Source organism: Leptinotarsa decemlineata, unplaced genomic scaffold (assembly GCF_025532065.1).
Source record: "Leptinotarsa decemlineata unplaced genomic scaffold, Ldec_3_MD MMD2_P_RNA_scaffold_7, whole genome shotgun sequence".
Taxonomy (NCBI): domain Eukaryota; kingdom Metazoa; phylum Arthropoda; class Insecta; order Coleoptera; family Chrysomelidae; genus Leptinotarsa; species Leptinotarsa decemlineata.
Genome location: NW_027412534.1, coordinates 2,526,010 through 2,539,325, shown reverse-complemented (window position 1 = coordinate 2,539,325; position 13,316 = coordinate 2,526,010).

Sequence of the window (13,316 nt, the reverse complement as noted above, 5' to 3'; positions counted from 1 at the left end):
TGTTGATGCCATAGTAACAAATGTTGTTGAATTGTATCTACTTGTCAGTTCGATTCAGTGATTCTTTGCAAAACAGTAACTGTGTTCTTTGTGCGAAAACTCCAGTATGCCTTTCGCGTTTAGTCCAAGTGATTGCATTGATATGTTATTAATTTTTGGGGAATGTCAGAAAAACTACCGTCAAGCACAACGTCTCCGTGGGGTGAGTGATTACTGGGTCCGAGAATCATGTGCCCTGAGTATCCGTAGTGAACCAAGGATGACGGCCTTCTGCATTCTTCCGGCTAAGATTTCTGCCGCATCACGGCAAAACGGTATGATTTTTAGATTGGAGAGCAGCGTGTCCATCATTCCACCAAGAACCCCTATGATAAGAACCACCATTTCTACAGAATGGTTTGGGTAGAGCCTGCGGAGTTCAAAGAGCAAGTCTCGATATTTTGTCCGTTTTTCCTCCTCTTTTCGGACGATGCGATTTTCGTTTCGCCAGGAGACGAAAACTCTATGACGAACATCGTCTTACTCTGATGGGTCGAGGACATCATTATCATTATTATAATTATTATCACTATAATCATTATTATTACATTCTCATCACGAAATTCTCTTGTATTGTCATTGGTTCTTGATATGTGTGCCAAATTTTATATTCTTCAGACGATTGGAAGTAGGTGAAAATTAACTTTCAAGATTTCATTTCATTATTTGTTAATTATAGGTGAACCAAATAAAAGCGTGTTAAAGAAGAAATAATTTTTCACCACCTAGAATGGGTTGATAATGAGTAGCACATCGTCGACTAGACGAGTGTTGTTCAACAGGAAAAAAATAGCGTAAACTTTTATGAAATCAACAAAACGTGATTATATTACTGCAGTCATATTTAAACTTTTTCTTGAATGTTAGAAATCCTTATTTAGACATATTTCATATTATTGCTCGCGTTCTCTTGTAAAAGTAGAGTAAAAAGGTTAAGTCTTTCAGTCGATGATGAAATGGTAATAATTCTCTAGACTGTAATGGAGTAATAATATCCTTGGTGAAAAGGAATAACACAATTATAGAAACTATCTATTTCCTTATTTGTTTCCACTTGTAATTCCACCAACTTCACTAAATACTTTCCCCGCATCATTTCGCAGTTGTCTTCAATATATCTTTAAATTCAATTGTGTGTTTGAGGGCAATTGAAATTGACCTGTTCCAATGCGAACTAATGAGCACGTGGTCTTTTTAACAAGCACCTGCTAAGGGTTCGCATTTTAGCGCCAAATTCAACAATGGCTGCGCACTACCGACGGATCTCACGTTGGTGTGAGTTTACAGAACATACAAATCTAATACAACACGTGGACAACTCTTTCTATGGATCTCGTTTCGAAACTTTTTCAACAAAAACCCAAAATTCAAAATTGTTTCCCCTCTCAAGGGGTAGAGGTTTGATGATTCATTATAATGCTACTAATAATGAATATACTTCAGAATTCACACACTTTCAGGTAGATCTCGGGTTGTCTTAATTTTAATAAGATCTCATATATATATATATATATATATATATATATATATATATATATATATATATATATATATATATATATATATATATATATATATATATATATATATATATATATACATATATATATATTCTTTGGACAAGCACTTATATGCAAGTGGGCAAACCGCAGACACGTGTTTCTGGCTATTTAGCCTTCGTCAGTACGGTACAGCCAAATGTAAAGGATGGGCAACACTTGGTTTATTTCATTGTTCATAATATTATAAAGAAATAACATCTTCGTCAGGTTTCGTCTATTTTCCAGGGAAAATATTTTGATTTTTTTCTGAATGGTACGTTGATCTCACTGTTGATCTATAGTCAGGCCATAAATGATAATCCCTCTGAAAAAAGTTGTTTGCCCTGAACAAATCAAAGTGGCATTTTCAAATCAAAATACACTTGGAAAGCATTTTTCTCGAAACAAAAAACGAAAAACACCACAAGGAATTCGATTCAATATAGTATACAAATTTAAGTGTGGAAGCTGTCACAAATGCTATGTTGGTCAAACCGGACGGTACCTTAAAACACGAGTTTTAGAACACATAAGACACTAAGAAGCTGAATATAAAAAACTCCACAGCTCTCGTTGAACATGAAAAAGAATATGGAAACATTTATTATTTTGATCATTCGACTATTCTAGATGTTCAACCATATTTTTCCAAAAGACTTTCGAGCGGAATGATACATATCCTCAAAGGTGATAGTGTTAACATTAGAAGAGATGTCGATGGCCTTAATACTGCATATGTCAATTTGATACGTAAAATACCTGATTAATTTACCTTTTTTTTTCATTCTTTTCTTCTCCGCCATTGAATAAAAAACAGACACCACCTTAACAGAATCACAGATAACGCCATTCGTTTGTTTAATCTCGTTTTGTGTTGGTGTTGTCTTGGAAATTTGGTTGTTGCAATGGTTTTTTTCAAATATGTATCCCACATGTCTGATGGTTTTTAAAATTGTACTATTATCAACACGAAAAAAAGTCTTTTCGGTCAGTAATTTAATTAGAAATTCGTTATTCCTGGTGAAATTCAAACAATATTAATCGTATAAGTTCTGTGGGAAGTATATTTATGAAAATTCATTGTTACAGAGCCCTGAAGAAGAATTAAATTATATTCGAAACAATTGTTTTAAAAAAATTGTTACCCAACCAACCTTTTTTAGAAATATTGTTGGATCACTAAACTAGTTAACTGAATAAATGATAGTATTTAAAATACAGACAAATACCTGAGAAATTTATTCTGTAGTTTTTTGATTCGGGTAAATTGATATTGTTCGCTCCAAATCATACAGACAAACTCTAGCGTTGGTCTAACTAAGGAATATTACAGAATTTTAATAGTATTAAAGTTCGTGAAAGAAGTTGTTTGTCTCATTATGAATCCTAACATACGATTTCCCGATTTAACTATATTATGAATATGATTTAAAAAAGAAAAATTTTAATTATAAGTTACTCCCAAAGCTCTAACTTTCAATGGCAAGCAGACCAGGTCCATGACTTGCTTTTGTAGATTTTGGTTAACCGCGATTTGCTTGATCAAACTCAACTCTCTCTGGAAATCACTCTCAGACAGTGGAATATGCAATAGTCTGTGGAGCAAACTATTGAACGCAGCAAGTTTAGGCTGATAAGGATGTTTGGAGAAATTATGTGAGATAATGTCCGTGTACGATGGTTTGTAGAAAATTTAAAATTCATGTTAATTGTTGTTCTTAATAGTTAAGTCAAGGTAATTTATTGAATTATTTACCTTTAGCTCAGTGGTGAATTTTATTGACGGGTGGATTGTATTGACATATTCAATGAACTTTTTTTTTCTGGTTGATTCGGCCGTTACTTGATGAAGATCCATAGTAATTTCAAAAACCACCTCTTATGATTTGATCTCCACAAAGTTCGTGGAGATTAGATCGTGAGGGACAGTTTTTGAAATTTCAATGAACTTGCTTAAAAAGATAACATCTACATAGATATCTGTACCACTACAAGAAACTGTTAGTTAACAGATTATTATGTATTCCATACTCTATGCTATCCATGAAAATTTCAACCAGCAAAAGACTCAAAGGGTTTTCCATTTTTCGTCAAACTGTAAAATTTCCTATTTTATCAATGGATTCACATGGATTTATCTGAGAGACACTCAACCAGTACAATTGTATCAATTGGCGGAATACTGGGAAATAAGTTTTGGACATCGAACTATAATAATTTTGCGTTATCAGGAAGAATTACGATATCTATGTTATCTACTTATTGATAAGAATTATTTATACTGAATTTCGGTTCATGATTGGTATAGGATGTCTGAGATTTTTACATTAGGTGCAGTTACAAACGACACCACAGGTCAAATCGGGAAATTGGTTTTATGTAATTCAATAAGAGGAATACACTTTTGGTGCTTGTGTATTCATTATCAATGTTCTACACATTTATCATTTCCATCAGTGACCAATTCTATTGTATTAAGGGTTTCCTTGACCTTTTTCTGGTATATAGTTTCAGAATCATTCCTCAGAATCTTGTTGCTCCCTGAATCAGGGAAATCTAGAATGTTTACTACGTAGTCATTTTTCTGTTATGCAATAACCGTTCGACCTTTGCAAAAATCACTTCATTATCCTTAGCTTTTTGCTCAATCGACTCTTCAATTCTAATTTCTCCATTAGACTGAATTTGATCAAGAAATCTAGATTTCAAAATATTTACGGCGACATGTTCATTATAACTACAAGTACCTACCTTTTCTGAATGTAACACATCGCATTCGTGACTGAACTCATGTCCTCCTGCTGAAAGGTGGTTTTTAATGGAAGGTGTGGAGTTGGTCTTTCTATTTACGAAACTACTGCTATGTTCTTTCTCTTTGGCCAATATACAATTTTGGGCAAGAGCCACAATTCAGCTTATATAGTCCTGGTCTATCCCACACCCGAATTTCGTCATTATCGTTTCTAATGAATTTACTCAAATTATTATTCGTTCTGTAAGCTAGGTTTACGCATTCTTTCTTCAAGAAACGGACAATATCATTGGTGTATTTCATCAGTTCGGACTTCCATTGTCTAATATAATTTGAAATTGATATGAAATCCTTGAAGAAAAAATTAAACAGATTAACCGAAAATAACTATTTTATTAAACGAAAAAAAAACTCAAATTACAAAGAAATAGGATACAAGCAACATCCAAAAAAAAATTAAATATCAATAAAAGCTGAAAATTTAAAAATATTATTAACAAGAAATAAAAAATAAAAATTGAAAGATAACAAACCAAGGTACGTCACGACGTTTCGATTGTTAGTATCCACATTCGTCTTCGGGTGATAACTGGACTCATTCCTTCGAGATTCGACTATTTATAGGTCATTCGAGTACTTTCACTTATCCCCTTGGTTTTAGCGGGAGATGACCGTTTGTGGGGAGTTGGTCTTTTTCCGCTTGATTGAGGTTTCTATATGTTACGTATCTCTACGCAAGCTTGACTGAATGCGTTGTTGGACAATATATATGCGGCTTCTTTGAATTTTCTCCTAAACCGATGTTTCTCTTTGTGAATGATTTTAGCTTGAGCCCACTTGATGTTATATTGATGAGTCCAAACGTGCTGTGTTATTCCGGATTTGCTGGTTTCTCCTCAATGTGTGTGTTTCTTATGCTCAGCAATGCGAACTTTCAATGGCGTCTTAGTTTCACTGAAGTATGATTCTCCGCGCTCACAGTGTATTCAGTAAATGCAATTCTTTGAATCGTAGTCTGCGTTTGGTGGCCTGGTTTTCATGAAGCTGCTACGTTTAGTGTTCCCAGATCTGAAGCAGGTCCTGGACCTTGGGCCCAATCCTTCTTATCCTTTCCGATAATATTCTGATGTAGGGAAGTACAAGGACTGGTTGTGACGGCTTTTCTTCCTTGTGGAGCTCTTGCTGTCTTCTAGCTAAAGCCTGTTCTACCATCACTGTGGAGTAACCATTCCGTTGAAGGTCATTTTTGATGATGCCTAGTTCCTTTTCGAGACCTTTTTTGGTATTACAGAACTTGAAGGCACGGTTTAGTAGAGTCTTGATGATTCTTTTTTTAGTCGATTGATGGTGGTTGGATTTCTGGTTCAGATACTGACCTGTGTGAGTGGGTTTCCGATATACAGATGTTTCCCATTTAGTGTCGGTCCTCTTCACCAATACGTCTAAGAAAGACAATTCGTTAGGGACTTCCTTCTCCATTGTGGAAGTAATGAAAAGACGTTGTTGATGTCCTTCAGGAAAGTGTCTAGTTCTGCATTTCCATGGTTCCATATTATGAAGGTGTCGTCTACATATTTCAACCAGACTCAGGGCTGCTTGTGGGCTTCTTCAATGGCCAGAGTTCCAAAACACACACACATATATATATATATATATATATATATATATATATATATATATATATATATATATATATATAACAGAATAATTAGTGACTGGATTAACTATAAATCGGTTTGATTCGTGAGGTTGCAGTCAATAGCTGGGCTGTTACAAAGAAAACTCTTTGTTATATGTCAAGCTTTCGGTATATTTCACACCTTCGTCAGGACAACTACAATAATAAGATTATATATCTTGTAAAAAATATATAAATATGGAGAACTTACTAACGTGAGAATAAAATATAAAATGGTTCAAAAACAGATAGAAAAAACATTAAATAATGACAGTTGATAAAAATTTGGCTGACAATGTCAAGTGGGAAAATTCTGAATGATACTCGAATTACTAGATCTTTTATTTTCTTTATCATATTTCAGTAGGTACGTGTAAATTTTGCTAAGACTGTCAATATCAGTTCGTTTATTCATTGAATGTTCTTCGTTATTAATATGTATCATTTCCAAAAGTATTCTTTTAGTTGTGTTGGTTTCTCTATCTAAAATATTTGGATTTTCAAAATTCATTTTATGATCCTCCGAATTAACATGTTCTGTTAATGCACAAGAATTAACATTTCGTCTACAGTCGCTCTTATGGGAAGTGATACGACTACTTAGAGGTCTAGATGTGTGTCCTATATATGTTTTAGAGCAATCCATACAAGAAATTTTGTATACTAAATTGGATTTTTGTTTATTTGAAATTGGAGCTTTTAGTTTACTGTATATCCTAAATCTTTAGTAAACAGAATTTTATTTTGTGAAAGGACAAACTTTCAAAATAATAATGAAGAAGTTGAACATAACAACGTTATACCTTCATTCATATATAAATCACTCCCATATATTCAAGAATAGACACCAAAATTAATTAATGTATTCCGAAATAATAACCTCAAAATATCTAAAACAAATGTCACTTCTATATCTAAATTATACAGTAAACTAAAAGCTCCAATATCAAATAAACAAAAATCCAATTTAGTATACAAAATTTCTTGTATGGATTGCTCTAAGACATATATAGGACAAACATCTAGACCTCTAAGTAGTCGAATCACTTCCCATAAGAGCGACTGTAGACGAAATGTTAATTCTTGTGCATTAACAGAACATGTTAATTCGGAGGATCATAAAATGAATTTTGAAAATCCAAATATTTTAGATAGAGAAACCAACACAACTGAAAGAATATTTTTAGAAATGATACATATATATATATATATATATATATATATATATATATATATATATATATATATATATATATATATATATATATATATATATATATATATATATATGCTATAACCGATGAAAGTGGCGTTCCCATTGGCAGTCCCTCATCTTCCGTAAAGAATTCGTCCTTCAGTTGGGAGTAGCAGTTTCTTACACAGCATTCTAGTAATTCTATGATTACTTGTATCGGTGAGTTTATTCTATCTTTCAGGTCCCCATCGTCGGATATTTTTTCTGTATGATTTGAAGTACTTCTTCGACAGGAACGTTGGTGTACAGGCATTTCACGATGAAACTGATTATTTGATCTTGCTCTCTGACTTCGTTTTTTCCTAGTAGATCAACGAAATGCTTTGAATTTTCCACAAAAGATGATGTTTCACCTTGCATTGGTTCAATTATTGATAGTAAAATTCTGGACAAGTTCTGAATTGCTGAATTTCCGGAGCTAATGATCGGTCTTAGCGAAACATTCTTTTTGTGGATTTTGGGTAGTCCATACAAGTGAGGGAGCTTACTGTGGTGCGGTGTTAGCGATGATCTCTCTTTTTCCGAAAAATAGACTTGTTGTTTTTCCAAAGTCTGGTATAACTTCCTTTCAATTGATGCAGTAGCACACGATCTTCGTGTATTTTCCTTTCTGAAGCACCTCTTCGATCTTCTGTTCGCCCATCTAACAAATACCCGCATCTAACAAATATTCACAAAAAAAAATTAAAACCAGACCTCGAACAGTACCTGCAGAAAGGATGAACAGAATTATTGAAGAAAGGATATACTGAATAGTTACTTCGAACAGTAGGTTGAGTATCGAGAGCTCGAAATCCATTGGATATAATTATAGAAACTATTCAATTTTGAGAATTGTTCAATTGGTCATAGAATAGGTGTACGTAGGTCCAAACAATATTGAATGAATACTCTACAATATTCAGTCCCTTTTTTATATTGTATATCATGAACTTTTAGGTCAAGATATTATTTCACATTCATATTTCTTCAATTTTACATGTTCACCTTCATACACATATTTCACATTTCAACATTTGAAATTTTTAATTTTCATATCTTCAGATACTTAATATTGTAATTGTTTGTGGTTGTAGCAATAAAGACGTTTATTATGTTGTCATCATGATGAAAAACAAGTTTTTCTCTCAATTTTAATTTTTAATTGTTCAAAATCGATTTTTTTATATTTCAATTGTTTAAATGATTATTTGAAAAATAAATCTGCTTATAAAAATCTTAATTCACACTTTTAAATAGTTTGCCAAAAAAAATCATTTATTATTTAAGTGTTTGTTAGTTTGAAAATTTGTTATACCGAAATATTACCAACGTTATATTTTTTTTTGAAGCAGAAAAAAATTATAGAAAAAGTTATATATAAAAAAGTGCCTTACAAAATTTTCATCGTATCGTATGATATCAGAAAGTATTATAATAAATAAAAAAACAATTCCATGGCACTCTTTAATATATAGCTGTTTTTATAATTTTCTTCTTCTTCAGCGAAAAAATATAACGTTGGTCAATATTTGTTTATTTTTAATTGTTTATCAGTTTAAAAATTTTTCATAAACAAATATTGACCAACGTTATATTTTTTTCTGAAGAAGAAAAAAATTATGAAAACATCTATATATAGAATAGTGGCATAATTTTTTTTTATCTATACTTTCTAATATCATACGAATCGATACACTGAAAACATTTTTATGGCACTTTTTCATATACAGCTGTTTTTATAAGTTTTTTTCTGCTTCAGAAAAAAAATATTACGCTGGTCAATATTTGTTCATAACAAATTGGAAAACTAATAAGCAATTGAATAATAAATGAAAGAAAATGTTTGCCAAACTATTCAAAAGTGTGAATGATTCTAAAAAGCAAAATTATTTTTTAACTAATTATTAACGAAATATAGAAAAATCGATTTTAAACAATTAAAAATTAAAATTAGGAAAACATTTTTTTTCAATTATAATTATCTGTAGAAAACAAAATTGCAAAAAAAAATTCAAAAATAGTGAATTTCTTTATTCGTTAAAAACAGTTTAATAAACGAATCACGTAAAAAATTTATATCCTATGTTAATAACTGCCATTGTTTAATGTGAAAACAAACATAGCTGAAAATCAATTGAATGAAAATTTATCAACAAATTTTAGATATTTCATTTTGCAATAGTTATAAAAAATCATAATTAACAAATTAATACATTTTTATCATTTTTTATTGCAGGCTCGTATGGAGTATATATATATATATATATATATATATATATATATATATATATATATATCAAAAGGGCTCCACGAAATTTATAGGCCAATTATTCATACCTCTTATCCTATTATTTATGCCAACGGAGATTAGGAAAAAAATTGTTAGTTAACAGTTGAATAACTTTTTGAAAAATAAAACTTTTTTTCTACAGGACTCGATTCATCCAAGTGTTAAGAAGATACTAGATTTTTTTCAAATTTTCAAAATGACTTTTTATGTTATAAAAAAATTATTTCTTTCGATAAACTCTCTTTAGCGGTAGCGCGCGCTTACCGTAACAGCCTCGCGGAACCCTACTTTCAACTTCATATTAAAATTATAAATAATACAGATAGAGTTTCGGGAGTCGAGACTTTTTCATTGAAAATTTCCTCCTCTTTAACGAGCTTTTTTTTAAAATGGCTTGAATATTGATATTTTTTGAGTTATAACGAAAAACTAAATACCACTTTTTCTTCTTATTTTGTTAGTAACAATTGCAATTTTTTACCTCAACCAAAATTCTTCTAAAACATTTTTCTAGAGGTGATTTTGAAATGAATGACTATCGCTCATATTTTTGGGACCTTTATCAATATTTTTCATGTTTTTGAACTCGTTGATTAGACTAGTACTTTATCTAAGGTTCCACCACTTTCTCTGACACGTTGGTGGAATTCTAACTAGATTTCAATCTTTGAAATACTTCAAAAGTGTTTTTTTCAGATTGGGGTTACGGTATGCCTCTCTGCATTGATCAAGAAATACACTATATTCCAAACTATGATTAACACTATTCGTGATGAAAGAAAGGACCAGTGAGCAGCATCTTGGAAGTGTGTTAATATTCAGTTCATCACATCCTGAAGCATTGGATTTCAACTCGCATAGAATTTTTGTTCTTCAAGGTCATCAACCGGTGTGAATTCAAAATTTAAAATGTCATTTCTAAGTTCATTATTATTATAGAAATTTATTCAATATTTATCTGCTGGTACGGCAGGAAATCTATTCGAATATTAATCATTCAAGGTGTTAACATCACTCGGATTTTCTGGTATATTTGCATTTCATTTGTAATTCAGATTTTCTAAATCCTTTCAGATTCTGTTCGTGCCTCTTACGTTCATGACATGTTCAAAATAGGCTGTTTTGTCAGTGAAGCAAGCCTCAGTTGTGTATTTTTTCAGTGATTCATAATAGTTATGATGGGCTTCAGATCTTGTTCATTTATTGGTATGCAAATAGGTTGACCATTTTCAACAACGTTTTCATTCCTTGACCGGTAAGGTCCATACATAGGTAAATATTCACCTTGAAATAATACCATATGAATCGACTATTCAATAATACCTCATATTATACTTGAATCCAATCATGCTGTTTCTCAAGGCTATCAAATTATCTTGGAATAAAGAATAACTACTTCATGACATATATGAAAGCCCCGGTATACAGCTGTTCCAGCCTATTGAGCATCGTCAGTACCGGGCAGGCGGTCCTCGATTGAAGACAAAATGAAAAAGAACCAAACGTTAAATTTGGTAAAATCATATGTTCAATTGTTTGATGTGTAACTATAATCATTCTTGAATCACTATCCTAGCTAATTCCAATGTTTTCCCGTTTCTCAAATCTAAGTACGACATTAAAATCAAATAATAAAAAATATTATTTTTAACATCACTGAATCCAACCTCAATGACAATGTGAGTACATAATTTTCAACTGTACAATATCAATTAGTCTTATGTTCTATTATTGTAGTTTTCCCTGAGGATGACAGTATACATTGTCGAAATGATTGAAATATATTGTTGAAAGAGTACACTTCCTCAATTGCTGCTTGCCCAAATATTTACCCGTTGAATTCCTAACTGATCAGCAAAGACTATCTTGAATTTCACTAGTTCGAACTTCCATTGTCTACTATATAAAATGATTTGAAATCCCTGAAACAACTAAGAAAAAGAAGAATTGGAAATAACAATTATATTAACCAAAATAAACCTGAAATAAAATAATAGTGAAATAAAATACAACTGAAAATAGAACAATTGAATAATTAAAAAAAATAAAGGGAAGAAAATAAAAATAAAAAGTGGAGAGATTTCAAGTCACGTTAGTTCACGACGTTTCGATTGTTAGTATCTACAATCGTCTTCGGGTCTTTGGTTAATATAATTGTTATTTTCAGCTATTCATTTTCAATTCTTCTTTTTTTATTTGTTTCAGGGATTTCAAATCATTTTATATAGTAGACAATGGAAGTCCGAACTAGGTTTGGGTATGCAGCAGGCCAAAAATTTTTTGTGTACTCTTATAACACAGATTCCAAGCTTTCGATAATCTTTATTATCATCATCAGGGATGCTACAATAAGGATAAAAAACAGTCATATTTATAAAATAATAATTCAAGCCAACTTACAGTGTATGTGAGGTTATGTGGCAGGTTGAAAGAAATATGGACGTAACATATATGAAAAATTACTAAGATGTCACTTAGGACGTTACAGACAAACAATATATAGTGGATTTAATGATATATCATTATATTATGAAATTTAAAAAAACCACCTGTTCCTTGAAGAGGAAACCACGTGCAAGGCAACGTAGCGGTTGTTATGGACAGAGATCAATATGATGCAATATCTAGTGACCTCATAGTAAATAACAGCTCGTACGTTGAACTTTCCTCAGACCCAACGTTGACAATACAAACAAAAAGTAATAACTTGATCAAATCTTTATATATGAACGATGAGATTGATGAGGCAATGAAGAAAAAATTAACATCATATAATTCAGTATCTCCAAAATTTTACTCGCTTCCAAAAATCCATAAACCTACATTGTCTGGTAGACCAATAGTAGCTTCCATAAAAGCACCCACAGAATCCATTCCTTCCTTACTGATATTCTCACCAAAGCATATGATTACAATAATGATTATTACATTAAAGATTCCTTTGAAGTGAACAATATCTTCAATGGTATGACACTTCCAAATAATTTTGTATTAGCTAGTTTAGATGTAGTTTCCCTTTTCAGCAACGTTTACTTAGACACCTGTTTAAGATCCATAGAGAGGAAATGGAACGTGATCAGTGGTTTTTGCAATTTAAGTAAAGATACTTTTCTGAATCTAATCTCCTTTTTATTCAACAACACTTATTTCAAATATAACAGTAAATTTTATAAACAAACTTTTGGCACCCCAATGGGAGCCAAAATAAGCTCTATTTTGGCAGCTTACGTCATGGACGACTTGCTGGACATTGTCCTGAAAGTACTCCCTCACAAACCGTTCTTCCTCAAAAAATATGTAGACGATATTATCATATCCATCCCCAGAGAATTTCTTGATGAAACCCTGTCCATTTTCAACAGCTACGATCCATATATACAATTTACAGTAGAAAAAGAAAATGAAGGAAACAGTGTTCCTTTCCTAGACACTCTCTTCATCAGATCACCGAATAACGTGATATACATAGATTGGTATAGAAAACCGATGAGCTCGGGTCGCTATATCAACTATTGGTCATATCACAACCAAAACATGAAGACGAACGTAATAAAACAAATGAGAGAAAGGGTTCTCAAGATCTCTGACATTTCCTTTCACAAAAAAAACCTTGATCTCCTTTACAAACTTTTTTGGCAAAACTCATACCCACCACAGTTCCTAAAAAAATTATTGTACAGCACTTCATCCATAGACAATTTAAATACAAACAATTTCAGATTATCAAATAATAACAATATCAACGATACTTTAACTAATGTGAATGATCATTCACATGT